The following is a 27,558-nucleotide window of genomic DNA, read 5'->3' on the forward strand; positions in this document are numbered from 1 at the left end:
TGAGGCAGAATTACATTACATATGTTTGATGTTGAAAATATTGTTAGCGAAAATAGTTTTCAACATAGAGCAAAATTCCATGTGGTGTCAATTAACGAATTACTTGCAGAACAGCTGAATTTTGGTCTTTAACAACGTTCTGCAGTTTATTACTGCCTAATAAGAAACCACGAAAACTGACTGATGTACGTATAACTGTTAGTGATACTCAAGACAGAGAAAACCTTATCAATTCTTTTCTGTCAGCTTGCAGTTTCAATTATCTGCCTGTAAAGTATGTGGAGTTTCTTGAAACTGACTCCAAAAACGACGATGTAAGTAATACACAGAACTTCTATATTAAAGGAAGGGAAATATATTTCTCTCAAACGAGGAGAATGTTCTCCACAATACCGTTAGATATACATATCACCGAATAATGACTGGTACCCAAAAAAAATTTTATCCCACAAGTCCTATGAAAAAGAGTAAATGTATTACACATACTTCCCCATTACATAAATGAAATTAAGCCTTTAAGTGCAATTACTGTATTGTTTGTATGAAAAAGAAAACTGGAAATGAAAGATATCGAATCCAAAACAACGTAAACTGGAGTATATGGCGAAGAAAATTGCCGCAAAGGGAGAATATTAATTGTAGTTAGAAAAATAAAAAGCTATTGCCTTGAACACAGTGTGTAGTGAAATCAGACTACGATTTGCATCATAAAATATTTGCCTTTTTGTGTTAATAGAACTGGTAAGTAGCCATATGATGGAGTTCTGACCGAAAATTATGGATTGGAGCATGTTTATGGCATTGCAGGACACACGAAAATTCTGTTTATAAAGCTCCATTCCCACCTGCATCTGCTTAAAAAGGATGGTTAGATTGTATCTAAAGGTGCTGGGTGGAATATTGTGCACATAGCAACAGAAAAAGCGGCTGTAGAGCTTAAAACCAACGGAAAATAACATTTAATAGCCATTCGTTTGCAAAAGTTGTAAAAATTAAGTTCTATACTGGAATTCCACAAGAATGTGCAGCAGAAGAATTTGTAGCGTACACTCAGGAAGATGTGAAGTGTTTATCAATAGTGTTATGCAGGAAATAAAAGGTAATATTAAAATAACCGAAAGCTCTCTCCTAGAAGAACTGCTGGCAGCAACAGAGCTAATTTTCAAAGCCATAAAAGGGACAGTTTACACGAAAAAATTAGTTATATATTGGAATTCTAGAACTACCATCTTTGTACTTGTCAGATTACTGTCTGGAAAAGAATCGGAATCCAATGTAGATTTAAATTATAGGTTAAAAATTAAGCTGTATATCATTAAAATTACACTAAATAAAAATAGAGTTGTTTTCTTTGTGTGAGTGTACATTCAAGAATTAATAACAGAAAACATCTTACACTTTCTTATTTGCTACCCAAACAAAAGTCCTGCAAAGTCACCCACCAACATGTGTGGAATGTGAGTAGTTATACGGCCTTGAAAAGTAGCTAAAACTAGGTAGTTGAAAACATAGCAGCCCCCTATATGACTTCAAGGTCCTACATTTCCAGTTTTCTTTTCTTTCGTATATATAACACACTAACCATTCTTGGTGGGTTATTACTCCAGTATACAAATTGGAGGACACTATACATAGACCGACACTTTTTTCTGTGTGCAGGGAGGCTCACCACTGCAATATGATAGCAGGCTGCTATGGAGCGTCTCAGAATTACAGTTTCAAGCTGGTATCCATCAGTTTTAAACGCAGCAAACGGTTGCTCTTATAACCAGAACTTTACTTGTAGCTCGTATGTATTGGGAGAGAACACCACAGCATCAGGAATCCAAATATACAGTACAATAGAATATTATAGCTAGTATATGATGGTTCGTGTGCTTTGACTCTGTGCAAGACTCCTTAAGTGTATTATACACCTGCTAACAATATTTACAATGTGCTCCACTCTACTATGTGCCAGTTGTTTTCAGGTGGTGTCAATTAACGAGTAACTTACAGAACAGTCGCTGTATTGTATTACCAACGTCTCTATTGTTTGTGTATTTGTGTTCAGACAGAATATTAAGTATACTTTGTCTGCATAGAGCTATAATAAACTACTCTGGCCACAACTGAAGAGCTGTATTAAAACAAAGGAAGCGTTTTTCTCCATAATACCATCAGTAGAATAGTCCATCCGTTGCGATTTTTGTTCTCTGTCACACAAACATCCAAGAGTATACCATTACATTATCCCCTAACTTTCTTATTCGCAGTCATTTTTTGTGGTAAGTGCTTTCACATCATGTGGGATTCTCATACTATTCTGCTTCATGAAATTACAATATAAATCTACACTAACTGAACCAGCCTGCTTCGGTAGTTCTATAATGTTAGTCATAGGCGGAGTGTAATGTTAACTTGGCGGTGACATCTCGCGTACAGAGGGACAATTACGGTTATTCTATATGATAAGATGGTTAGATATTACTGTTTAACGTGGATGACCTACAATTGTAGAGTAAAACTTACAAAATATGTTACACACATCAAATCGCAAGCCCAGGAATGGGTAACATTATTGATAACCACTTTATGGATTTTATAAAGTATTCAGACAAGTGAGTACAGGAACCTTTTTACGTCCTCCTCGGCTAAACATCGTGGCATTACCAGCCTGGAGATCATTATGGAGTGGATGGTGTGTTTGATCCCCATATAAGACTGCTTAGGTTCGTACATGATGACTTATATCTTTCTTTTCAACTATTCCATTGTGGAATATAACTACTTCCTCAATTATTGGTAGTTCGTCTCAGCTATTGATGCTGTAATTACATTATTTCGTCATGCTGTCATACTGCAATGTTGTGGTATCATACCCCATAATTTTTAAGCCATTTTGTTTAAGCTTTGCTTATTGGAAGTCCCAACATGAACGATGTGGTTGAGAGCTTGATATTAATTGTGTATTTCAACTGAGGCAACATACTGCGTTGGTAGAATGCATAACGTCATTTCCGGTTGCAACCCCATTTCCACTCTTACATATCTCTAAATTATAGAGATTAACATCACTTTAGCTTGTGTTGCAGCATTTTTTTAGCACTTATAGCGATTAAGGATAACAATTAATGTCTTTCATTAGGTGTTAGGCGTATTTTGATGGGTCATTGTGCTGACAAGGTGTACGAAATCGCATTTTCGTAGCGGTTTTGCTTATATTACGATAAACGCGCACTTTAATGAAATATACAGGCGATTTGGATTCGGCAAAATTTAATTTGTGTTTGCAACGTATGAGACATCTCACACTATACGCTAAGTATTATTTATTTTCTGAGATATCGACTCTGACATTGTCTTTGGAAACGTCACATTGCGAGGTGCTGGGGTGGAGAAGAGTTTGTAACTCTTTAATTCTGGCATATTTTGCATGAGAACTGGACATGTAGTCGACCCCTCCTTACCTACCACCTAACTGATTATGTGCACAACGGTAACGAAAGGAACTAATGGTGGACCCTGCTAGTTGGTAAAATAAGGAGTGTACACTCAAATTTAATATAAAACATTATCTACTCAGTAAAGCAAAAGGGAATTTTATCATAATAAACGACAGGAAATGAGATTCTACATCTATCTATGAAATGATATGCGGTTTAAATATTACAATGTATTTTATTATTAATCAGAACACAAAGGTACTTGATTGTCGATACAAGCTGTAGGCTAAAGGGTAGGTCATATTGAACTAGAGAGTAAGATTTGGCTCGAGAACAAGGGGCTCCTACTCTCTGTGAAGCAATAGATTGACAATGATGACTGGAGGTCCTAATGAATCAAATATTACTCCCCTGACTATATTGCAGTATTGCGATTAGTAGTGAGAGCTCAAATGGGATCACATGGAGAAACAAGCAAGGTGGACTTGTAGCAAAGAGAGCGCACGTGCTGCTGAGAACTTCAGTATAAAATTGATAGGTCCTGCCATGCCGGAGCCACAAAATACTTTACCTGCAGCAGGTCATCAGTAGGCAGCGTTCTGATGATGTAGGCGCCGACTTCTGCTGTGCAGCAAATCTGTTTCAACCCTTGGCCACTAAGGTTGTTCGATACTTCTAAGTGCTGCCGAAAAAGTGCGACTAAATCGCAAGACCGTCCCACCCTGATGAAGATCAGATCCAGAATGTTCTGCTCAGATGCAACGCAAGAGCGAAGAAAACGTTACTCAACTCCCCACCACCCTCGAAAAACCGCGAATCAGCATTCAGTGCTGATTCCAAAATTCCCCCACACTGTCTCAGAACATCATTCGCGCCAATAGCGACTATTCCCTCCAATTTCGAGCAGGGCTTTATGACGTATTGGCCTCGGTTCAAGTTGACCAATCATGCCTCTGCTATTTAGCTTGGGGCACTGAACTCGCCGTTTCACCGGCTACGAAAACAACATGCCTAGACCATTGGCCATCTGGCGCCAGACAGTCGAGCCCAGCAGGGCACGGTCCACAAGAATTCTCAGAATCATGACGACAATGCAGTCAGTCGGCACCAGCTGTCTTCGTTCCAGATGCACCAGAATGGTAAACACATAAACTGAGGTGACACTCAGATGGCTCGCAGGTCGTTTCGCCCTACATACAATAGGCGAAACTCGACGAAGGTCAGTCCTCCTGCCAGGCGCTAGAGCCCATTGATGTACAACCCTCTCAGTATTTTCGGAAGTGCGGCCCCCCACTGGAAATGCAGTGTACCGTGTCCTCCGGTGCTCGCATTGCAACAGGCCACCCACAGAAGTAACAGAGGAAACTAGAAGCAAGACCACATACAGTTCCCAGCATGCGTAGCAATCAAGTGAAAAGTACTTTGAGCTCTCAGTACAAATACTCTCATTAGAATAATCTTATTCGACCTGTTACCACCGTGCAATGACATAAAACATCAATAAAACTGATGAAAATGGGAGGCGACATGCAAAAGAGGGAATGGAACCTCTCAACATCTATCAGTATTACCGTCTCTGGTCGAGTGTTCATAAGCTTTCCATGTCCCACAGCAATTTAAATGATACTTGGTAAGAAAAACATCTTATTCCTTCCTCTCTTAATAACAAAAGTTGTGCTGTGCTGTCTTTTCAGTGGTGTAGTTGGTTACAGATTTTATTTTCGTAAGCAATAGTTTGCAGATATGCAACTGCACAAAGGAGATACATACTTTATGTGTTTAGATTCCACTGCAACGTGAACATCGTACTTTTCGCACTGCTGAAGTGATTTTAGAGTACTGCGAGCAAAAATAAAGGAAAAACATAGTCTACAAAACTCTTAGGGCGCTTTTTATTGCAAACTGCTATTACTTACACTACCTCCAGTAGGCCTGTGTCTTGCGAAATAGCAGTAACCGCCAATTAGTATTATCAATCATATTTTTTCTAGTGTATAACATGACCAATTATTTTCAGCCCTCCTTGACTGGTGCTTGAGAACAATTTAAATGTGGGTCCGATTCCACTTGTCAGCTTTGAGCAATGAATTCATACATAAGGCAAAGAGGCTACATGGAGAGAATCTTTGAAAGCAGCTGATTATATTAGTAAACGAATGTAGCATACGATAAAATTACAAGCACAGTTCACGTGATTAATTACTTTTCCACAAATTATACCGATAAGAATTAAAGGTAACGGAAACAAATAAGAACAGAAAAAGAGAAGTGTACATTTCCGTAACAAATTACTATTGTTATTTATGTGAGTAAGAAAAGCACAAGGAAGCTCTAAAGCCAGTACAGTATAGTGCATGATGAAGTCATTAATTTTAATACTAATTGTTAAATCTAACGGGACTAGTACACCAGCAACGAAAATTGAAGAAAAGTAGGGTCTAACAAATACTGGAATCAGTAACTGGAATCGACCTATATAGCTTACTTCTAGTTACCGATTCCAGCCATTCAACGGTTCGTTATTTAGATCATTTTAACAACAAGTGTATGCACTAAAGTGTTACAGGATTTCTACATATGGTATTACTCTCTTCACCGCTATGAAAAAGAGCAAAATTGGAAGGTGTACCTTCAATATTTATTAGTTTTTCGTAGAAGTTCTGAGATCAATAAGAAATCTAGAAATCCTACAAAAAAAATAGTCCACAGATTTACAGCAAAAATGTCCAAAATTATGAACCATCGAATGGATAGAATCGGTAACACGAATTGACCTCCTATATAGGTCAATTCTAGTTACCGGTTCCAGTTATTTGTTCCAGTCATTTGATGGTTCATTAATCAGATCGTTTTTTCAGCACGTGTGTGTACTAAGACGTAGGCTAATATGATTTCTGCGCTTGTAATTGCTCTCTGAACTACTGCAAAAAAGTTACTAATATTGGAATCGGTAACTAGAATTGACCCATATAGAAGATCAGTTCTAGTTATCGACTCCAGTTTTTGTTATACACCGCAATAGTATTAGAGAACAATTACAAATGTGGAAATGTTATTACGTTTCAGTGCATACAACTGAAAAATAATCAACTTATGAATCATGGAGCGGTTGGAACCTGTAACTGGAATTTACCTACATAGGTTAATTCTAGTTACCGATTACAATATTCTTTATTTTTTGTAGATATTCGTTAGTCATGTACGGCTTTTCTTTTAGAATGTAGTGTGTCGGTTACTCCACATTTCATGCTACTGTTTCGTATTTGATGTGTTTCATTTAATTTTCCCGTTTTTCAGAACATTTTAGTTTCTGCTCGCTCAAAACCCCAACACTAATTTGTAACAGTATGGCTTCACCATGCGCTTTATTGTAATGCAGTTTAAACGTTCTCTGTGCTTTTCTGCTTGTATAAATTACAAGAATACTTTTTATCAGACATGAAAATTTGTTTTTAATTCTTGTTCTTAATTATTTTCGTTATCTTCAGTTCGTTTCAATATAATTCATGACTAAGTAAATAACTGCGCGAATGTGATTGTAATATTATCGTGTGGTACATTCTTTTGTTTACGAGTATGATCATTCGCCTTCATGGATTGTCTATACATAGTCTTTGGCTTAGGTGTGACGTCATTGCTCAAGGCCGACGAGTGGAATCAAACACTAAAATTTATCCAAAAAAGTTGTGCTGTGCTGCCTTTTTAGCGGTGTACTTGGTTACAGGTTTTATTTTCGTGAGCAACAGTTTGCAGAAATCCAACTGCACAAACTGAATACACATTTTACATATTTAGACACGTGAACATCGTACTTTTCGCATTGCTGACGCGATTTTAGAATACTGTGACCAAAATATAGGAAAAATGTACTCTATAAAGCTCTTAGGGGGCTTTTTATTGCAAACTGTTATTATTTACACAGCCTCCAGTAGGCCGGTGTCATTTGAAATAGCAGTAATTGCCAATCAGTGTCATCGATTATAATTTTTTCTAGTGTAGGCCTATAACATGACCCATTATCTTCAGCCCTCCTTAACTGGTGCTTGAGAACAATTTTAATGTGGAAATATTTGCCTTTAGGGAGTATTGTGACTTACATAAAGAGTATTCCTAATTAGATACACTCAGAGTCTCAATTTGCTTTTGCGCTTAGCATAGTATTCTGGCTAACACATCTTTTTGTGCAATTGTAAGCCTGGTTATGTTAGTTTTACGACACCAATTCCTTTTAAAACGTGAACTGTTATTCGACATGGAACTCCAGCACTATAGTACACACTTAAGAATTCTCAGCGCTAATTTGGCGTACATGTGTATATATGGAAATTTCTTTTACAGTGTAAACTATGTGGCATTACATTAATTGAGTTGAGCCTTACAGCGTTTTTTTCTTGTAGTTAACCTGAAGCAGATACTAGATCACCCCTGGTCAAGATTTGCACTCCCGGAGCATGCTCGTGCTCCACGAGCACTGGCGAGTCTTCCTAGCTCTCCAGCTTCCCCCACCACTGCACTCTTCCGAGCAGGTGAAGTGACTGAAAAGGCCAAATGCTGAAGGCCATACATAGAGGAAACTTAGGAAGACGTGTTTGCAACACAGGCTAAGCAGGGAATGCTGCCTCCTACTTTATAACAGTATTTTATCACTACTGTTTGTTTTGAACTTTTTATTGTTCTACCAAACTGATAACTTTACTAGTTAATTAAACAAGTATCACAGACAGTGCTAATACAGTGAATAGAGATACAACAAACATTACATACAGGCATTTCTCAATTTAATCAATTAATTACACTTTTCGATTTTATAATAAGTAATATATCTGGAACTTTTGTTCATGGTACAATCGACCAGATGGAGTTACGGGAATTAAAATCTGTGAAACTGGAATTTTGGTAGAGCCTTTCATTTTCATAACAGATAAATACCGTTTGCAAATACTGAAAGAAACTTTTGTGATTTATCTGTGCAGTCAAGGACATTTCTCTGGCGTTAACACTTCATAACAGTATTGTAAATTTCTGAATTGGATAAACAAGTCATACAGCCAGCTGCTAAGCTGTGATCTACCTCCTCAGGTTGGAGGTAGTGAAGAGTTATGTCAACAGACAAAATTGGGTAACGTTTGACAAATAAATCGAAATCAGTCTTCCACGTGCATAGTCTTGGAATGTATTTGAGAACTCATTATGAAATGTTTCAGTTAATGAAACGTGGTGAGTGAAGTCTGGATTACAAATGACCGGCTCGAGTTCTGAGAAATGTCACATGTCATGAACTTGAAGCTCACTTTTCCATTGGATTAATTTTCATTATTAGCATCACTTTTGTCCGCTATTTTTCTTACCAAATTATTCTACCCGTGCGTTAAAAGACTTAATTGGTGATGTCGAACACAAAACATTTTTTCACTGCTCTGTTTACCCTTCACTCAGTTTCTTTCCCTAAGAGCCGCTTTCAGTCCAGCAAACATTCACTATTGAAACTTCCTGGCAGATTAAAACTGTGTGCCCGACCGAGACTCGAACTCGGGACCTTTGCCTTTCGCGGGCAAGTGCTCTACCAACTGAGCTCCCGAAGCACGACTCATGCCCGGTACCCACAGCTTTACTTCTGCCAGTACCTCGTCTCCTACCTTCCAAACTTTACAGAAGCTCTCCTGCGAACCTTGCAGAACTAGCACTCCTGAAAGAAAGGATATTGCGGAGACATGCCTTAGCCACAGCCTGGGGGATGTTCCCAGAATGAGATTTTCACTCTGCAGCGGAGTGTGCGCTGATATGAAACTTCCTGGCAGATTAAAACTGTTTTAATCTGCCAGGAAGTTTCATATCAGCGCACACTCCGCTGCAGAGTGAAAATCTCATTCTGGAAACATCCCCCAGGCTGTGGCTAAGCCATGTCTCCGCAATATCCTTTCTTTCAGGAGTGCTAGTTCTGCAAGGTTCGCAGGAGAGCTTCTGTAAAGTTTGGAAGGTAGGAGACGAGGTACTGGCAGAAGTAAAGCTGTGGGTACCGGGCGTGAGTCGTGCTTCGGTAGCTCAGTTGGTAGAGCACTTGCCCGCGAAAGGCAAAGGTCCCAAGTTCGAGTCTCGGTCGGGCACACAGTTTTAATCTGCCAGGAAGTTTCATATCAGAGCACACTCCGCTGCAGAGTGAAAATCTCATTCTGGAAACATCCCCCAGGCTGTGGCTAAGCCATGTCTCCGCAATATCCTTTCTTTCAGGAGCGCTAGTTCTGCAAGGTTCGCAGGAGGGCTTCTGTAAAGTTTGGAAGGTAGGAGACGAGGTACTGGCAGAAGTAAAGTTGTGGGTACCGGGCGTGAGTCGTGCTTCGGTAGCTCAGTTGGTAGAGCACTTGCCCGCGAAAGGCAAAGGTCCCAAGTTCGAGTCTCGGTCGGGCACACAGTTTTAATCTGCCAGGAAGTTTCATATCAGCGCACACTCCGCTGCAGAGTGTAAATCTCATTCTGGAAACATCCCCCAGGCTGTGGCTAAGCCATGTCTCCGCAATATCCTTTCTTTCAGGAGCGCTAGTTCTGCAAGGTTCGCAGGAGAGCTTCTGTAAAGTTTGGAAGGTAGGAGACGAGGTACTGGCAGAAGTAAAGTTGTGGGTACCGGGCGTGAGTCGTGCTTCGGTAGCTCATTTGGTAGAGCACTTGCCCGCGAAAGGCAAAGGTCCCAAGTTCGAGTCTCGGTCGGGCACACAGTTTTAATCTGCCAGGAAGTTTCATATCAGCGCACACTCCGCTGCAGAGTGAAAATCTCATTCTGGAAACATCCCCCAGGCTGTGGCTAAGCCATGTCTCCGCAATATCCTTTCTTTCAGGTGTGCTAGTTCTGCAAGGTTCGCAGGAGAGCTTCTGTAAAGTTTGGAAGGTAGGAGACGAGGTACTGGCAGAAGTAAAGCTGTGGGTACCGGGCCTGAGTCGTGCTTCGGTAGCTCAGTTGGTAGAGCACTTGCCCGCGAAAGGCAAAGGTCCCAAGTTCGAGTCTCGGTCGGGCACACAGTTTTAATCTGCCAGGAAGTTTCATATCAGCGCACACTCCGCTGCAGAGTGAAAATCTCATTCTGGAAACATCCCCCAGGCTGTGGCTAAGCCATGTCTCCGCAATATCCTTTCTTTCAGGAGTGCTAGTTCTGCAAGGTTCGCAGGAGAGCTTCTGTAAAGTTTGGAAGGTAGGAGACGAGGTACTGGCAGAAGTAAAGCTGTGGGTACCGGGCCTGAGTCGTGCTTCGGTAGCTCAGTTGGTAGAGCACTTGCCCGCGAAAGGCAAAGGTCCCAAGTTCGAGTCTCGGTCGGGCACACAGTTTTAATCTGCCAGGAAGTTTCATATCAGCGCACACTCCGCTGCAGAGTGAAAATCTCATTCTGGAAACATCCCCCAGGCTGTGGCTAAGCCATGTCTCCGCAATATCCTTTCTTTCAGGAGTGCTAGTTCTGCAAGGTTCGCAGGAGAGCTTCTGTAAAGTTTGGAAGGTAGGAGACGAGGTACTGGCAGAAGTAAAGCTGTGGGTACCGGGCGTGAGTCGTGCTTCGGTAGCTCAGTTGGTAGAGCACTTGCCCGCGAAAGGCAAAGGTCCCAAGTTCGAGTCTCAGTCGGGCACACAGTTTTAATCTGCCAGGAAGTTTCATATCAGCGCACACTCCGGTGCAGAGTGAAAATCTCATTCTGGAAACATCCCCCAGGCTGTGGCTAAGCCATGCCTCCGCAATATCCTTTCTTTCAGGAGCGCTAGTTCTGCAAGGTTCGCAGGAGAGCTTCTGTAAAGTTTGGAAGGTAGGAGACGAGGTACTGGCAGAAGTAAAGTTGTGGGTACCGGGCGTGAGTCGTGCTTCGGTAGCTCAGTTGGTAGAGCACTTGCCCGCGAAAGGCAAAGGTCCTAAGTTCGAGTCTCGGTCGGGCACACAGTTTTAATCTGCCAGGAAGTTTCATATCAGCGCACACTCCGGTGCAGAGTGAAAATCTCATTCTGGAAACATCCCCCAGGCTGTGGCTAAGCCATGTCTCCGCAATATCCTTTCTTTCAGGAGTGCTAGTTCTGCAAGGTTCGCAGGAGAGCTTCTGTAAAGTTTGGAAGGTAGGAGACGAGGTACTGGCAGAAGTAAAGTTGTGGGTACCGGGCGTGAGTCGTGCTTCGGTAGCTCAGTTGGTAGAGCACTTGCCCGCGAAAGGCAAAGGTCCTGAATTCGAGTCTCGGTCGGGCACACAGTTTTAATCTGCCAGGAAGTTTCATATCAGCGCACACTCCACTGCAGAGTGAAAATCTCATTCTGGGAACATTCACTATTGCTTGTCTCTGTGGCTGGTGTTGTAATGATGTTTCAATGAATTTATATCCAGCTCATAATAGTACTGTGGCATATTAAGCACTTTACGTGGCCTTGAAACTGTACGAAAATTAAAGCAGTTCCAGTTCAGCACTGAATGATGTAGCTTCTTCACTTTTTCCTTTTTTGGACAAGTGAATAGATGCCATGGTATTCCTAATACAGAACGTAAATCCTTAACACAATTGGTATAGTTAGCAAATCGCGACAGGCCGACTGCCTCGCTGCAGCCTTCAATTTCCTCTTCCTCCCCATCCCTCAGCCACACTCACCACTATGCTCGTGTGCTAGGCAGGAGCAAGCCTGGAGCACTCGCGCTTTCAAAGTAAACATCGCACTTTTCGCAATGCCGACGTATCTTTCATACATTTTAGAATATTGCGACATCTTAGGTGTAGAAAACAATTAATTTACGACTCTGTTACGATTTTTAATCATTCAGCAATATATTGAGGGCAATAATAAATCTTGGTACAAAGATCAAACATTGGTCATGGCTTCCAGTAGGTAATATCATTTGTAATAACAGCAGTAATTGTCAATCAGTATCATCGACTTTTTTCTACTCTATATCATAATGCATTATCTTTGTCGCTGCTATAGTGGTCCTTGAGAACAATTTAAATATGGAAATGTTTATTTTGAGGGTGTACTGTGACTTACATCAAAAGTTGGTGCAATTAGTTATATTTACTTGTGTGCTTGCCTGCATTGCATAGCGTTTTAGCTAATACATCCTTTTCTGTAGTTATAAGCCTGTTCAGGTTGCTTTTACAAGATCATTTCTTTTTAAAATTTCAACTGTTATTAGGCATGGACTCCTAGCACTTGAGTGCATGCTTTAGAAATTTGGACAAAAAAATGGTTCAAATGGCTCTGAGCACTAAGGGACTTAACTGCTGAGGTCATCAGTCCCCTAGAACTTAGAACTACTTAAACCTAACTAACCTAAGGACATCACACACATCCATGCCCGAGGCAGGATTCGAATCTGCGACCGTAGCGATCGCGCGGTTCCAGACTGTAGCGCCTAGAACCGCTCGGCCATTCCGGCCGGCAAATTATTACACTAATTTGGTATATACATGTATATAGTGGAAACTGACTTCCACTTTGCTTTACATTGTAGTTGTATGTCACCCTACATTAACTGATTTGAGTCTTTCAGTTTTGTTTTTTTGGTGTTTAAACTTAAGAAGGTCAGAGATAATCAATATAACCATAGCATTAATTGTACTGTTGATATATTATGCAGACAGTTTCGAATATTTTGACATTTTAGATGTGGAAAATAATTAATTTACGGCTCTGCTGCGTTTTTAATAGTGTAGCAACGTACTGGGGGCCGTAAGAAGTAGCGGTACAAGCATCGAACGTTGCTCTATTTTACAATGCAGTCATCTGCTTCTAGTGGCAATAAACAATCGTTCTCTACAGTGCAGCCATCTGATCGTGATAGGAGCAAGCAAGATGTGAAATGGACGCTTTTATTTTGTTGTTGGGTTTGTGGGAGAGTATTTAACTTAAAACCCATTTTCATCAATTACAAATTCCTAATTCGTTCAATTATTATTGCTTACTACAGCTAATTAAAAAGAATTCCACGTCACTTTTGCAACTGCATATAACGCTAATGCGGCGGAAGAGGAACTGTGAAGAGGCAAAAAAACTGCCATGCATATCTGTACAGTAAAGTTTCAATCTCTGCCAAGTAAGAAGGGAACAGCAGTGGTTAGCAAAATATGTGAACAAGAGGCAGAAACACTGTAAGTAAATTTCACACCAACTTTATAAAGAAATACTGTTTTCAAACATTAACAACCAAACTAAACGAACGTACATATCAATATTTCCAAATGACCTCAGAAGATGCTTTGTAACTAAAAGCAAAATGTGCCTCGTATCAAATTCTGATTAATTAATTGCAGTAAGCTTAAGATGGAGAAACCAATAACAATACCTACTGTGGAAGACGGCCATACAGACAAATCCTGATTCAATGTTTATATTTTAGAAGCAAATGTTGGTTTTTAATTATTAATAGAGAAATATGCTGCCTTCTCATTCGAATATTCCATGGTGAATGTTTCTATTTCAAATGAAATTTACCAATGTGACTGATGAGAAACGAATTTTTGGACATCAGTAATGCAAACATTGCTGACAATATTTTCGGCAGTTTGACCATGTGGAATGTGGCGGTCTCCCCTCGCCTCTCCTCCCCGTCCATGCCATTGGCATGTGACCTGATCTGATGCTGCTGATGCCAAGATTCCAGGAATGGCGCTGGAGATAAGAAAGTGCTGATGTTGATGTGCACTACACCAGATATCCTTCTCCTCTCTTCCTTGGCCTTGGTATGTGACCAGATGTTCTGATGCTGCACTCAGGGAAATATGACACACGCTATTGCATCATTTCGCAGTAGTTGAAAGTGCTGACTTAAAGGTTATTTGAAAGTTAGCTCGTATCCCCACTGTCCTATTACTGGCGACAGATCAACACACACTTTCTGAATAAACACAATATGATTCATTGTTCAAAAACAGACCGTGAATGCGTAGAAGTATGTGATTATCGTTAGACAGATTATAACAAAATAAAGCCTTTGTGAATGGAAGGTGTTTAATGGCAACTATATGGCTATAAACAGTACAAAAAAGGAGATTTTACACTAATTTTTACTCTAATTCTGGCCTTCGACGCCAGACTGAAACCAATAGTTTGATCAGAACAATAATGCTGAATCATCTCCACAACTCTGTCGCGTATTGAGTGGGGCTCAAAGCAAATAAAATCCTTATCCCAACTAACACTTAAATCTGAAAATTTTTCTACCGTACCATAATCTGAGCAGATTCTGCAAAAGAAGGAAAAAGATAAGATTACGATTTACTATTTGGTCGAAGAGAGAGAGAGAGAGAGCTATAGTTCATATTGGCCAAAGATGGGGCAGGTAATAAGTCAACTTAATTTCGAAGGAAACTTCACGTCATTCGCCGAATATCATTTAGGTAACTGAAACCGTAAGTCGGGGTGATATGAACACCGCTGCTTCTGTCCAGTACCTTATTCAGCGGGGGGTGGGGGAGGGGGGGGGGGGAGAGAAGACTTCAGGTTCCCATCTATCTACTGTCATTATGTATTTTGGAGGTTACCCAAATTATCGCCACCGGAAAGGCAGTTTCTCCAATTAAACCTTGTCCAATTTCTTCTTAGCGATTTAATGCTTCGTCAGTAGATTTAGAAACTTCTGTCAACAAAAAGATTAAATTGTTATTCAAATATCACATTTATCACTGAAATGCCATTACAGTGACGCTACAAAAGTAATGAGGTAGCTCCTAATATCGTGACAGACATACTATTTACCGGTTCAGTGCGGCAACCCGGTATGACATGGACTCAACAAGTCGTTGGAAGTCCCCTGCAGAAATATTGGGCCATGCTAGTTCTATACCCATCCTTAATAGCGAAAGTGTTGCCGGTGCAGGATTTTGTGCACGAACTGATCTCTCCATTATGTTCCATAAACGTTCCATAGGATTCATATCGGGTTAACTGGGTGGCCAAATCAATCGCTCGATTCAGAAAATTCTTCAAACTAATCACGAACAACTGTAGCCTGGTGAAATGACGCATTGTTGTTTGAGAACCTGAAGTCCACGATTGTCTGCAAATGGTCTCCAAGTAGCCGAACATAACCATTTCCAGTCAATAGTCGGTTCAGTTGAGCCAGAGGACACAGTCTATTCCATATAAACAGAGCCCACACTATTATGGAACCATCACCAGCCTGCACAGTGCTTAGTTGACAACCTGGGTCCATAACTTCGTGGGATCCCTAACGATTTCCAAAACGTTATGTTCCACGCGACTACCTCCAACTACCATTCCGCGTTAACAGTCTGTCAACTCCGGTCGTGGCGGCCACAATCAGGTCGGAAACCTTCTCACATGATCACTTCAGTAGAAATGACAGCTCCGCCAATGCACTGCCCTTTTATGCCTCATGTACGCGATACTGCAGCCATGTGTATCGTGCACATCGCTATCCTATGGCTTTTTTCACTTCAGTGTAAATCACTCAATGCGAAAGAGAAATCCGAGAAGACTGAGTAAATGATCAATGATTGCACTGTTAGAGATCTCATTCTGGCATCCAATTGCAGCGAATCCAGGAATATTCACGACATAACATACTTAACAAGAATAAGTGAAGTAGTGGTTTTTATGCCACGTTGCGGAACGTGATTTAAAATCAGTACAGAGTTACATTCGTTGCTGTGTCTGTGCCTGTCAGGAGAGATAGACAGGTTACCTACTCCACTATGAAATATGGTCAAGACCACTGGACCTGGAGACCTGGAGTGTGGGAAAATTCTATTCGGCTGGAGACGTGGTCCTTGAGCTAAGGCGGATCGTAGAAACTGAAATATTAAAATGCCGGCAACAGGCATGACTTTAAGTGATAATAATTGTCAGCGGCTCGTGAGCTTGTGGTTAGCGCTGCTTACTCTCGATCACGGGGCCCCTGAGTTTTAATGGCGGCCGGGTCGGGGATTTTTTTCAGCTCGGGATTGTACAGGTGTGTTGCCATCACGATCTCGCCGAAGTGGCGTCATGTAAAAATATTTGCACCACGCGGCCAAAAATGCCGTATTCATATTTCATTTTCAAGTGATAATAATTAATAAATGAGTTACTAATAAACTACTTACTCACTGTGACGTTTCATATTTGTAACATTTTTTATTAAAAAGAAGTTTCAGAATGTGAGTAAATGAATCAAAGTAACATGATGAATGACGGCGCAGATGGTATATCTCTGACGGAGATGTGCCCTGGGCGGGAAAATGAGAAACTGTAAGGTCTGATCATTAAGCTGTCAACCTCGGTGCTCGGCGATGTCATATCTGACTCATTAGCCAATCAAGAAATTATTGTTTTTTAGTTTAAAGTGAAAAAAAATATTAAAAAGTGCCTTGACGAACATTTGAAGCGATATTAACTGTCTCAAGAAAAGGCAGTGACATCAGGCCAATTGTGATTAGATCTCATGAATGTAACATTGACTTATGAAATTCCACTACCTATCACATGGTATTGATTTTTCCACATCTAGGAGGTAACGTTGCAATTGGATACGAAATGGGACGAGCATAGGACGGTAGTAGGGTAGGCGAATGGTTGACTTTGGTTTATTGGGAGAATTTTAGGAAAATGTACGTAGTGCATCTGTAATGGATTCCGTATATAGAACACCAGTGTGATTACTGTTTGAGTGTTTGGTATCTCCACCAGATCTGATTAAAGAAAGACTTCGAAGCCATTCAGAAAATTGCACCTAAATATGTTACCTGTAGGCTCGATCAACATGTGAGTGTTACGGAGATGCTTCGTGAACTCGAATGGGAATTGCTGGAGGGAAGACGACGTTCGTTTCGCGAAACGCTATTGAGGAAATTTCGAGCACTGGTATTTGCAGCTGATTGGATAACGGTTCTCCTGCCACCAGCATACATTTTGCGTAAAAACCGCGAAAACGAGTTATAGAAGGGTTTGTACAAAGGCATACCGACACTCGTTTTCCCCCAGTTCCATTTTCGAGTGGAACAGGAAAGGGAATGACAAGTAGTGGTTAAAGGTACCCTCTGTCATTCTCATTTTTGAGAGTTAATACACATTTCATCCATTCTGGGAATCGAGAATCTCGATCATTTTTGCTTGTTACCAACAATGGTACTCGGAAATGTTCAAAGTCAAAACATCAGGCAAGGAATGACTTTATTGTTCATATGACGTACATCAGAATTTATCTGTCATCTGATATCCAGGAGCGATTACTGCGCGTAGATATGGTGTTTCAAGATGTATGTGAAACAAACATTGGCAGATTAGTCGACACAACTTGAAACTCCATATCTATGTGCAGTAATCGCTTCTGAATATCTGATAATGGATAAATTCCGAAACGCGTCAGATGAGCAAATAAAGTCATTCCGTGCCTGATGTTTGACTTTTATCTTTGCTCCAGACAGCCTGCATTCAGAACAACCGGTTGTTTTGATTTCAAATTTGACGTCGGATAACAAACGACAAAATAAATGTATTTTCGTTTGGTATAACTAGAAATTAACAGTTTTAGGATTTTTACTACTAGTACTGTCAGACCTTGCTTCTGGCCAAATCTAATGATTCTAAGCCAACGGAAAGTACCCTATAGGTTTTGATATGTGAGTTTGCGAGTATCAAAGTGTGTGACTTCAATGGCGATAGGTCTTGGTTGCACTGACTTAGAAGCTTACATTTGTTACATTGCCAAGGGACTATACATCTCGGTATGTGACATAAATAAATATTCGATACGTTTACAAATTCCTGAGAAAAAGGGTTTTTAACCGTCAGATAGATGTTTTTACTGATTGAGGCACGGAACCCAAAAAACTTTGAATATTGTAGCAGTGACAATAGAAGTGGTCCCCAAGACCACACTTACTTTTACTGTTTAAAATAGCTGTGTTAGAAATCTAAGCCTATGCGGAAGAATTTCAATGAGGACAACGAAACATCTTCATGAGATATTAGGTAAGGAGGCCTCTCTTCCAACAATCAGCAAGCCACCGCGTGCTGAATATTAGGATTTACTGGCACTGTTTATCCTACATTGCCTTCCAAATACGACTACACACAGGGAAGAACTTACGGAGTTAGCACATTCAGATACAACAATGTAACGCTGCAGAAAGCGTCAATTCTTTCTACTAGTTCAGAAATCGCTACAAAGTGACATGAGAGCCAGTGCCGTCCAAGTCCAAATGGAATCATTCTCCTGACTCGTGGGCACTCGAGACTTGTTTGCATAGTCTGCTGCACTGTGCTGTGGACAGTTTCCTGTCGATAAGACTGGGATTAGGATATTGTATGTACTCCGCCGATATTACATAAGTTGCGGGCAATTATGCATATGGGCTGACATCGCTAAGGAGCCCATTGTTGTTTTAGTGCGCTACTTTTTCCGGCCTTGAACTGTATCTTCGCGTTGTGACTAGATTCAACTCACACTGTCAACATAGTGGGAGTTGACGAGCACTTTACTGCTGGTAGTATGGCATGAGGTAATCATAGAAAGAGATGCTAATGTCAAATTCAATCCCTTAGTAAATTTGTGTCAATACTTGAAAGTTGCTTTCCTAAAAAGTTTTCCAGAAAATCTGTTAGAAAAGTAAGCCATGGATAACTAAGCTAATTAAATCTCATGTGAGAGGAATACGGAAATTTATACGAAGGCCATGATAAGTCAAGATGCGATATTACTAGCATGCAACAAAAAATAATGTAATATTTTAAGGAAAGTTATTAAAATGTCGAGAAGTATGCACGTGACAGAAATTAATAATGCAGATACAAAGATTAAAATCGTATGCGATATTGTCATATGTGAGACAGAACAGCCTGTCAGTGTTCAATACATCATAACAGTTAAACTAAACGACAGTGTTGTGACTGATAATCCACAAGTTTTGAGTACTTTTAACAATCACCTTCTAAGTGTAGCACCAAAAATAGGTTTAAAGAGTTTAGTTGAAAAGGCAAGAGGATGTATTAAAAATGTCATTCCACAAAACTTTGAGCGACTAGAGATAGCACCAGTATCCTTTATTGAAATTAACAGAATCAGAAAAATTAGGAAAACAACAAAAACTCATATGGTGTAGGTGGAATTTCAAACAGAATTTTGAAAAGCTGTTATAACTTAATAAGTAATGACCAGAATGAAACAAGTAATGCATCACTGGCACAGGAAATTTTTTCAAACAAATTAAAATATTCAGTGGTTAAATCTCTTTATAAGAAAGGTGATAAGAAAGTCTTAAATAATTATCATCCATATTCATTATTGACATTTTCTTCGAAAATAATGTAAAAAGGAATGTATACAAGAATAGTCTCACATTTAAGTTAAAACAATTTGCTCAGCATATCACAATCTCGATCTCAGAAGGGTTGCTCGACTGGGCATGTTATTTATACGCTAACCCACCAAATATTAAAAGCCTCAAATGATAAAATATCACCAGTTGATATTTTTTTGTGATCTTTCCAGGGCAGTTGATTGTGTAGATCTAGTATTGTTCGTTCTGCAGATACGACCATAGAACTTCAAGCGACTTATACATACTGCACCTGTGGACTTGTGCACTGCTGCGTTCAGGTTAGTAGTTTCTCTTCTAATCTCTGTGCCAATTATATTAACGGGACCATAAGTTTTAACGAGAAATTTTTGCTAATCGTTTCCAGTTTCATCAGTTTTTGAGTAGCCACCTGGAGACGTTTCCGAAGAATATAATATTTCCGGCAAAATCACTGTCTTGTCATGAAGTTGTTTCACATTACATAATATATCTAGTTTCTGTAGTGATTCAGGTTACTGTGTACGTTGTTTTTTTTCTGTTTGATGGCTCTTTCTAAACTGACTTTATTGTCCAGTCCAGGTGGTACTATAGTTTCTCTGCGATATTTAAAAGAAAGACTTGACAAAGAGACTGGAGAACTAATCTACTAGACTCCACAGACACATCATTTCAATTGCATTTCCTTGCTGAAATGTCTGAGCCTTTTGATGTACGTACAGGAGTTGAACAAGAAGATGGCCTCTCCCCCTTCTTTTTAAGATAGTGTTAGACAAAGTCATCAGAGAATGGGAGAAAGAAATTGAGGATATAAACGTTGGGACCTCAGATCAATGAATCAAACTGTAGTGCCTAGCTTTTGCTAACGATCTAGCTATCTTCACTAATCTGCACCTACATCTGCATCACGACTCTACATAATGGCGGACGGCTCACAAACCGCTCTCGGAATATTTCTCGTCCGTTCCTCTATTGGATAGCGCTTGGGAAAAATGAACACCTATAAAAAGTACTTTTCGATTTGGAGGAAAATGTTGGTGATTTGCAATTTTCTTGAAAGATGCCACCGAAATTAAAATCGACATTCTTTTACTGATGGTCACCACAGCTGGATACCACAGCTCGCTTATCATATCCATGACACTCTCTCCCATTTTTGTGTGCATGCTTGGACTGATTGCAACACTCGTGTCATCTGTAGAAAGAACTAATTCTACTTGTTGTATATTAGACAGAAGATAGTTTAGCTATTCGAGGAACAGTAGTGGACCTAAGATTGAGCCTTGGCGAAGCCCATACGTGATTTCTCCCCAGTCAGAATTACGGCGCCAGACTATTTTGATTTGAATTACTAAGTACAGCTTTCTGCGTTCTTTTAGTTAAATATGGTACTATCCATTGGTTGACTATACCCTCAATCCCATTAACCTTCAATTTATCGCGAAGAATGCTGTGATGCACACATCCAAATTCCTTTGGTAGGTCGCAAAAAATACAAAACGGCGCTAGTTTGGTATTTCAAATGTTCATGTGTGTGAATTCCTAAGCGATCAAACTGCTGAGGTTATCGGTCCTAGACTTACACACTACTTAAACTAACTTATGCTAAGAACAACACACACCCATACCTGAAGGAGGACTCGAACCTCCGGTGGGAGGGTCCGCGCAATCCGTGACATGGCGTCTGAACCGTGCGGCCACTCCATGAGGCTTTTATTATTTAATGCTTGTAAAATCTGATGAGTGATCGTGTAAATAGCATTCTCAGTAGAGTAATCCTTCTGAAACCCAAACTGGGATTTCCTGAGGATATTATTCTTGCTAAGGTGACATGCTATTCTTGAATACACCACCTTCTCAAAAATTTTGTAAAGTGAATCAGGTCGGTAGTTATTGACACCTTTCTCATCGCCTTTCTTTAAAAGAGGACTTAACAACGGCGTATTTCAGTCTACTGGAATAATGCCTTGAGTGTTGCATTACATATTTCAGCTAAGACTGGGCTTATTAAATGAGAAGGCACTCTGTTAGAAAAACCATCAAAACGAGATGAGTTTTTATTTTTGAGAGAATGTATAATTTTCTTAATTTCGGAAGAAGAAGTCGGTGATACATTCATATGACTGAGTTTTATGAGAATTACTTTTTGAACATACTGCTGTGATTTTCGCTTGAATTATTTCTGCCCATGCTTTCTACTACATTAAGGAAATTATTATTAAATACATTTGCTATCTGTGACTAATCATTTATAGCCCTTCTATGCACTTCAGTAGTGATGTTATCTTGTTCTGTGGCTGGTTGTCCTGTCTCTCGTTTCACTACATTCCATGTACTCTTAAGTCTGTTGTCAGGATTACTGGTTTCTGATATTATGAGCACGTTCCTTGATTTTTTAATAGCCTTTCTTAGTAATTTTGAGCGATTTTTGTAGTGTGCAACTACTCCGGGATCCCTACTTATTCTTGCCAAAAGATACATTCCCCTTTTCCTTTCACAAGATACTTTAATCCATCTACTGATCCGTGGTTTTTTTCATGGCTGTTTAGTGTCCTTTCTGATTAGCTCATGCAGAAAGCTATTTTCTAATAATGATATTAATTTATTATGGAATAGATTAAATTTTATATTAGATTTAGTTAATTACAAATTTTCATCCCAGGTCATCTCTTATAAACTATTGTTAAAAACATTTGTCCTGGAGTTAGTAATAATTCTAACTGGTTTCCAGCGAGGAGTATCCATACCGCAAGGCACTATGTTATTTATCCTAACTAAGTGTGCATCATGATCAGAAAGTGTTTTGGCTGTGCCCTCTTGTAATGTTTTGTAGTTCCTGGCTGGATGATGAGAGGGTTGTGTGATAGTTGAGTGGCCAGTTTCCTCTCACTACGACACAAAAAGCGCACGTGGTTAAAATGCACTTTATTAGAGGAACCAAATTAAGTAGTTTCCTTCAGTGATGTCCAATCTGAAGTTCTGTGGTTAACAACAATCAAATAACATGTACTAATTCTTGACTCTTGACCGTGTCCATATTGCAACTATATACAATGACTAACGTTCCCTCACTAACTAAGGTGCAAGGCGACGACTTCACTGTGAGAAACTAGAGCACAGCGCGACTTAATGAGGTGCAATGTGAACTGAGTCCCGATGCAACCTGCTGAGTAACTGAGTGTAAGAGATTGAGAGATTGTGACACCTCGGTTGGCGGCGGCGGCCTATATGCACACTATCCGGAGGGCGTTATCGGCGCGTAGCCTAGGGGCGTGTCTTGATCTTCTCCTGTCATAGGCGCACTTAGTACAATGCCTGCTATACAATGTTTCCCAGTGCCAATGGGGTGTGCTGGCGAAGGTGTACGCTGACACAGAAAGAGTATTTTTTACTGGACAAACAACTGTTTTCTTGCTTCGAGCTTCACCAAAGAAAAATTATCAATTAGGGTCCTACTGTCACCTGTGTTGGAAAGTTAATTACTGAGATCAAATTCTAGTATCCAAAGAAGGTTCCCATGTCAGCACACACTATTTACTGTTTGCTGCTGCCTGATAGATAGCACAGTAAGGAATCCACATTCCTTATAAAGAGATCTATAAAGTACTTCAATTAAAAGTGAGCTATTTTTCGGAATTAACTCACAAGCACGCACTTCTATGTGCTGATCACTACAAAAACTACTTGTCTCAATGTTTTTGAAATTTTGTTCCGGCTTCGTATGAGTAAGAACTCCTCTCTTTCCATATTAGTTCTTCAGAAGACTCACAAACATTATAAGGCGCCTTACATTTGACCACGGCACTGGTCTGGTCGCTTCCCCATTTTGCAACTGTGGTGAGGCAGCAGATGTCAGTCACGTCTTTCCTGGTTGCACGAACATAAACAATGCTACAACCTACCTCCTACAACGTCTAGTCACCATCGGTTGCTATTTGCCGACATGTCACAGTATTGCTCTGCTTGAAAGACTTGAGAATATATAGTCCTTTTATGCCTTTTTGTTGGAGGAGTAGGTCAACTTCTAATACGATTTTACTTTAATTTTACATTTATGATGATGTGTAATGTATTAAAGCCGACATGAACGCTGCTCTTTGTCATCTTAAAACTTATATGTATTACGATGGCACAACAAACAAAAGGTGTTCTGCCAATAAAACGGACACTGTTAAACTTAAGAACATTTTGAGGAGTTGTGCTATTCTTCAGCGTGATTAACATGATTAAATTGCAAATCGAAAGTAATTAACTCCATTTCATTATAATTCTTTAGTTACTTAGGTTTATTCATTTTGATTTTTGATGTATTGAACATGTATGAAAAGGTGAGAAGCCAAGTCGAACAAGTCACAATTTTTAAAAAATGAGATATGGAATGGATCGGTGCATACAGGATAAACAGAATCTAAGAACATCATGCAGTTTAAGTAACATCGAACAGGTGGCATGATACAAGGCTGTGTAAACACTTGGTTCAGAGCAAACACCAACTGTCCACCTATATATTTCGTGTAAGTAAGTAGCCCATTAAGGCCAATAGGAGACACGGATTCCTGACAGGTGATTTCCATTCCACTCACAGGCAGACGTTCCCGCGCAGAGCAACTAACAACCTCGAAATAATATTGCATAGTACTAGTATTAATAGCTATTATTCGAAGACACAATTACTTTCCTACTGACCATATTTTCGGTAGAGTAGAGAAATTTCTACGAAAAATGCTAAAAGAGGAATATAATGAGGTCCATCAGTCAGTAAGTGAAGTAAGGAACCTTGGTGAAAATTGGAGAGTGATAGACGTGAAATCTCTATCTAAAGGCCTACGAAATATAGATAACGTAAATGAAATGAAGCTTTTTTTCATATACAAGTAGGAACGGGTGGGAAACACTCTGTACAGACATGGGGGCAACTCCATTCTAGAGGTCCCAGCAAGCGTAGAAGAGCGGAATTCTCTTTTGAAACTTGGATGGACCATTAAGAAACTTTTTTTAGCAACGAGCTGAAGTACTTCTCATCCATTCAGTCTCAGATGACAAAAAGAAAGATGTTGATGACTTACTGTAAACTATTTTCAGAGACTACTGGCAAACTTAAGAGGACTTAAGTTGGTATACCCATGCTGTTCAACACAGAGGTAGAGGAAATTGTTTGTGATTGTTCAGAAAATGCTTCTGGTTACATGTTTAAGTATAAGAGATACCTCAAAGAACAGTTCTAATAATTGGTAATGCCACCGTTGCATTACTGTATTTTGTTATAGTTATCTAAAATATTTTAAATAATTATAAAGCAGCAGTGAAGCCAGAGCTTTCGGTGAAACACTGAATATCATTGTTAAATATCATTGTTACAGTCACCAGTACAAATTTTTTTCCACGATATCACACACTAAATTGTTATAAATACGTAAAATGAAATATCACAGCAAACACTACACAACAAGATGTAAATTATTTTAAGAACAAGATATTTGCTTTTGAGAATCATTCATAGCAAACATGTCCAAGCGGTTTATTGAAATGATAAAATGTACATATTTAAATGTACTTTTTAAAGGAATATTTTATTGTAGATTTGATTTACAGATATGAACTCTCTTTTGGCACAAAAGTAACGACGTTTTCATTACAATACGTTATTTTCGTTCATACACATACCTAAAATAAGCTTCATGTTGATTGCGAAAAACTGCATTTAGTGGACATGTTCGTCTTTGCATGTCACCTCTTCATATGTTAATGGAGTTGATGTATTGGATAATCTTTTCATGTAAAACAACGTGTTCTTCATCACATTCAGCTGAAGTGGCTCCCTCCCTCTCCTCTTTCTTTGACATCAACATCCCGCGCATAGGAGGACTCTGGTTGTCACTCCTTTCTATAGTACTTGGCTCTCAGGCATTGGACTGGAGAGAGCGAGACACAAGCTAGGCACACGAAGTTTAAAAGCTGCGCTTTCAGAAGGTCGTAAAAGCATACTGTCAGATATATGACACGAATTTTCTCGCGTCATCAATTTCTGTGGCTGAATTTAAAAAGTGTACTTTTTTGCTTCTTAGAATAACAGGTCAAGTTGATGGTGTTTCCTTGTAGGTTATAGCGTTGGCAGCCATTCTTGATTTGAAGTATATATCCTCTAAGACTAGTAAAAAACCTGGTACCAGAAACTGGGTATACTTTGACCGCTTTTTAGATTCAAACGTAACTATCAAATGCTTTAGAAACTTGGGTAGGAGTCTCTGGAGGAAAGGAGTCGTTCTTTTCGTGAATTGCTACTGCGGAAATTTAGAGAACCAGCATTTGAGGCTGACTGCAGTACAATTTTACTGCCGCCAACTTATATTCCGCTGAAAGACCACAAATATAAGAGAGATTAGGGCTCGTACAGAGGCATATAGACAGTCATTTTTCCCTCGTTCTGTTGGGGAGTGGAACAGGGAGAGAAGATGCTAGTTGTGGTACGAGGTACTCTCCGCCGCGCACCGTATGGTGGATTGCGGAGTGTGTATGTAGATGTAGATATCATGCATGTTTTTTACCTTTTATGTTATTTATCTTTGTGAACACAGAGGCTTGTATGAAAGGTTTACATACCAATTTATACAACAAATTTTCTAAAATGCAGAGGAAGTAATGGAAAAAACTGTAGATGGTGAAAGTTAACATGGATTTGGGGATAAATTGACCGGCCTGTACTACCACCACAACTGTCAACTACCATTCTGTTCGGAGACGTTATTTCAAAAACAAAATGAATCTTTGATACCCAAAAGTAAATGCTTTGATCTAAACTTTTCTTAAGTGCTTTATGAAACTTCGTAAAAGAAAAAAACTAGTACAGTCCATGAATCAATCATGTTCGATCCACCATCAAAATTCTAAATATAATGAAAGATACTAGGATGGAGTACAACACACATAGCTCCAAATTTCGTTGAACATAATATCTTCAAGTTCATCCATCTTAAACCCAAATCCTCTTTTCAAAACATCCGAGGAAATTAGACCTAAGGTTATCTGTCCTTCATTTATCAAGTCAGTATCTTGCACCTGTGGCCAAACAAACTTCATTCATTGTTTCTGGAGATATTTGACATTATATGTTACACCTGAATCACTGCCTGAACCATAACAGCTTATAATTTGGGCAATATGTGACTGACATTTGTTTTTTTAGTTGTAGACACATTAAAAATTGCAATTGAGCCTTCGTCTGCACACCGATGGTTAATCTATGTATTCATTAGTTTCACGGTGTCATTGGCATCAACACTGATAAATTGTGTACCAGTAATCCTGGAGTAACACTGATGAATGGTCAAAGTAACCCGAAACAGAGAAATCATGCGCATGACCTCAGATATCACAATATACTGGCAGATATATAAGTGTGAACAAAAAATTAATCACTGGTCTGTTTTGAGAACCAATCCAGTTATATACATTGTATAGTTGAAAACACAGACGGCTTTGCAGTTCCACCGATATCATTTAGATATCGGTGGATTTGCGCAACCAGATTTTAACACAATTTTTTGTATACAATTATAAGGCGCAACAGGTTCCGCAACTGTTGCACAAGAAAATCGGCACTACATCGAGCGCATATTGATGGAAAATTACCAGCAAACAGTATCTACAGTGCGAGTCAAAAAGGACTTTACAGCTTCCGAGTGATATAGATATATACTGAAATACCTTACAGAATCTGTAGATGTATCAATTTGTAGCGAACAACCTCAAGTTCCACATACAAGAGTCAAGTGTCATTTTGTTCGATGTGACTATCAGCTATGATGCAGCAAAAATCCTACCGGTAATAAATTTCCTCCCACACTCGTTGCAGCATATCGGTCGTAACTAGTGCAACGGCAGCGTAG

Source organism: Schistocerca americana, chromosome 5 (genome assembly GCF_021461395.2).
Source record: "Schistocerca americana isolate TAMUIC-IGC-003095 chromosome 5, iqSchAmer2.1, whole genome shotgun sequence".
Lineage (NCBI taxonomy): Eukaryota > Metazoa > Arthropoda > Insecta > Orthoptera > Acrididae > Schistocerca > Schistocerca americana.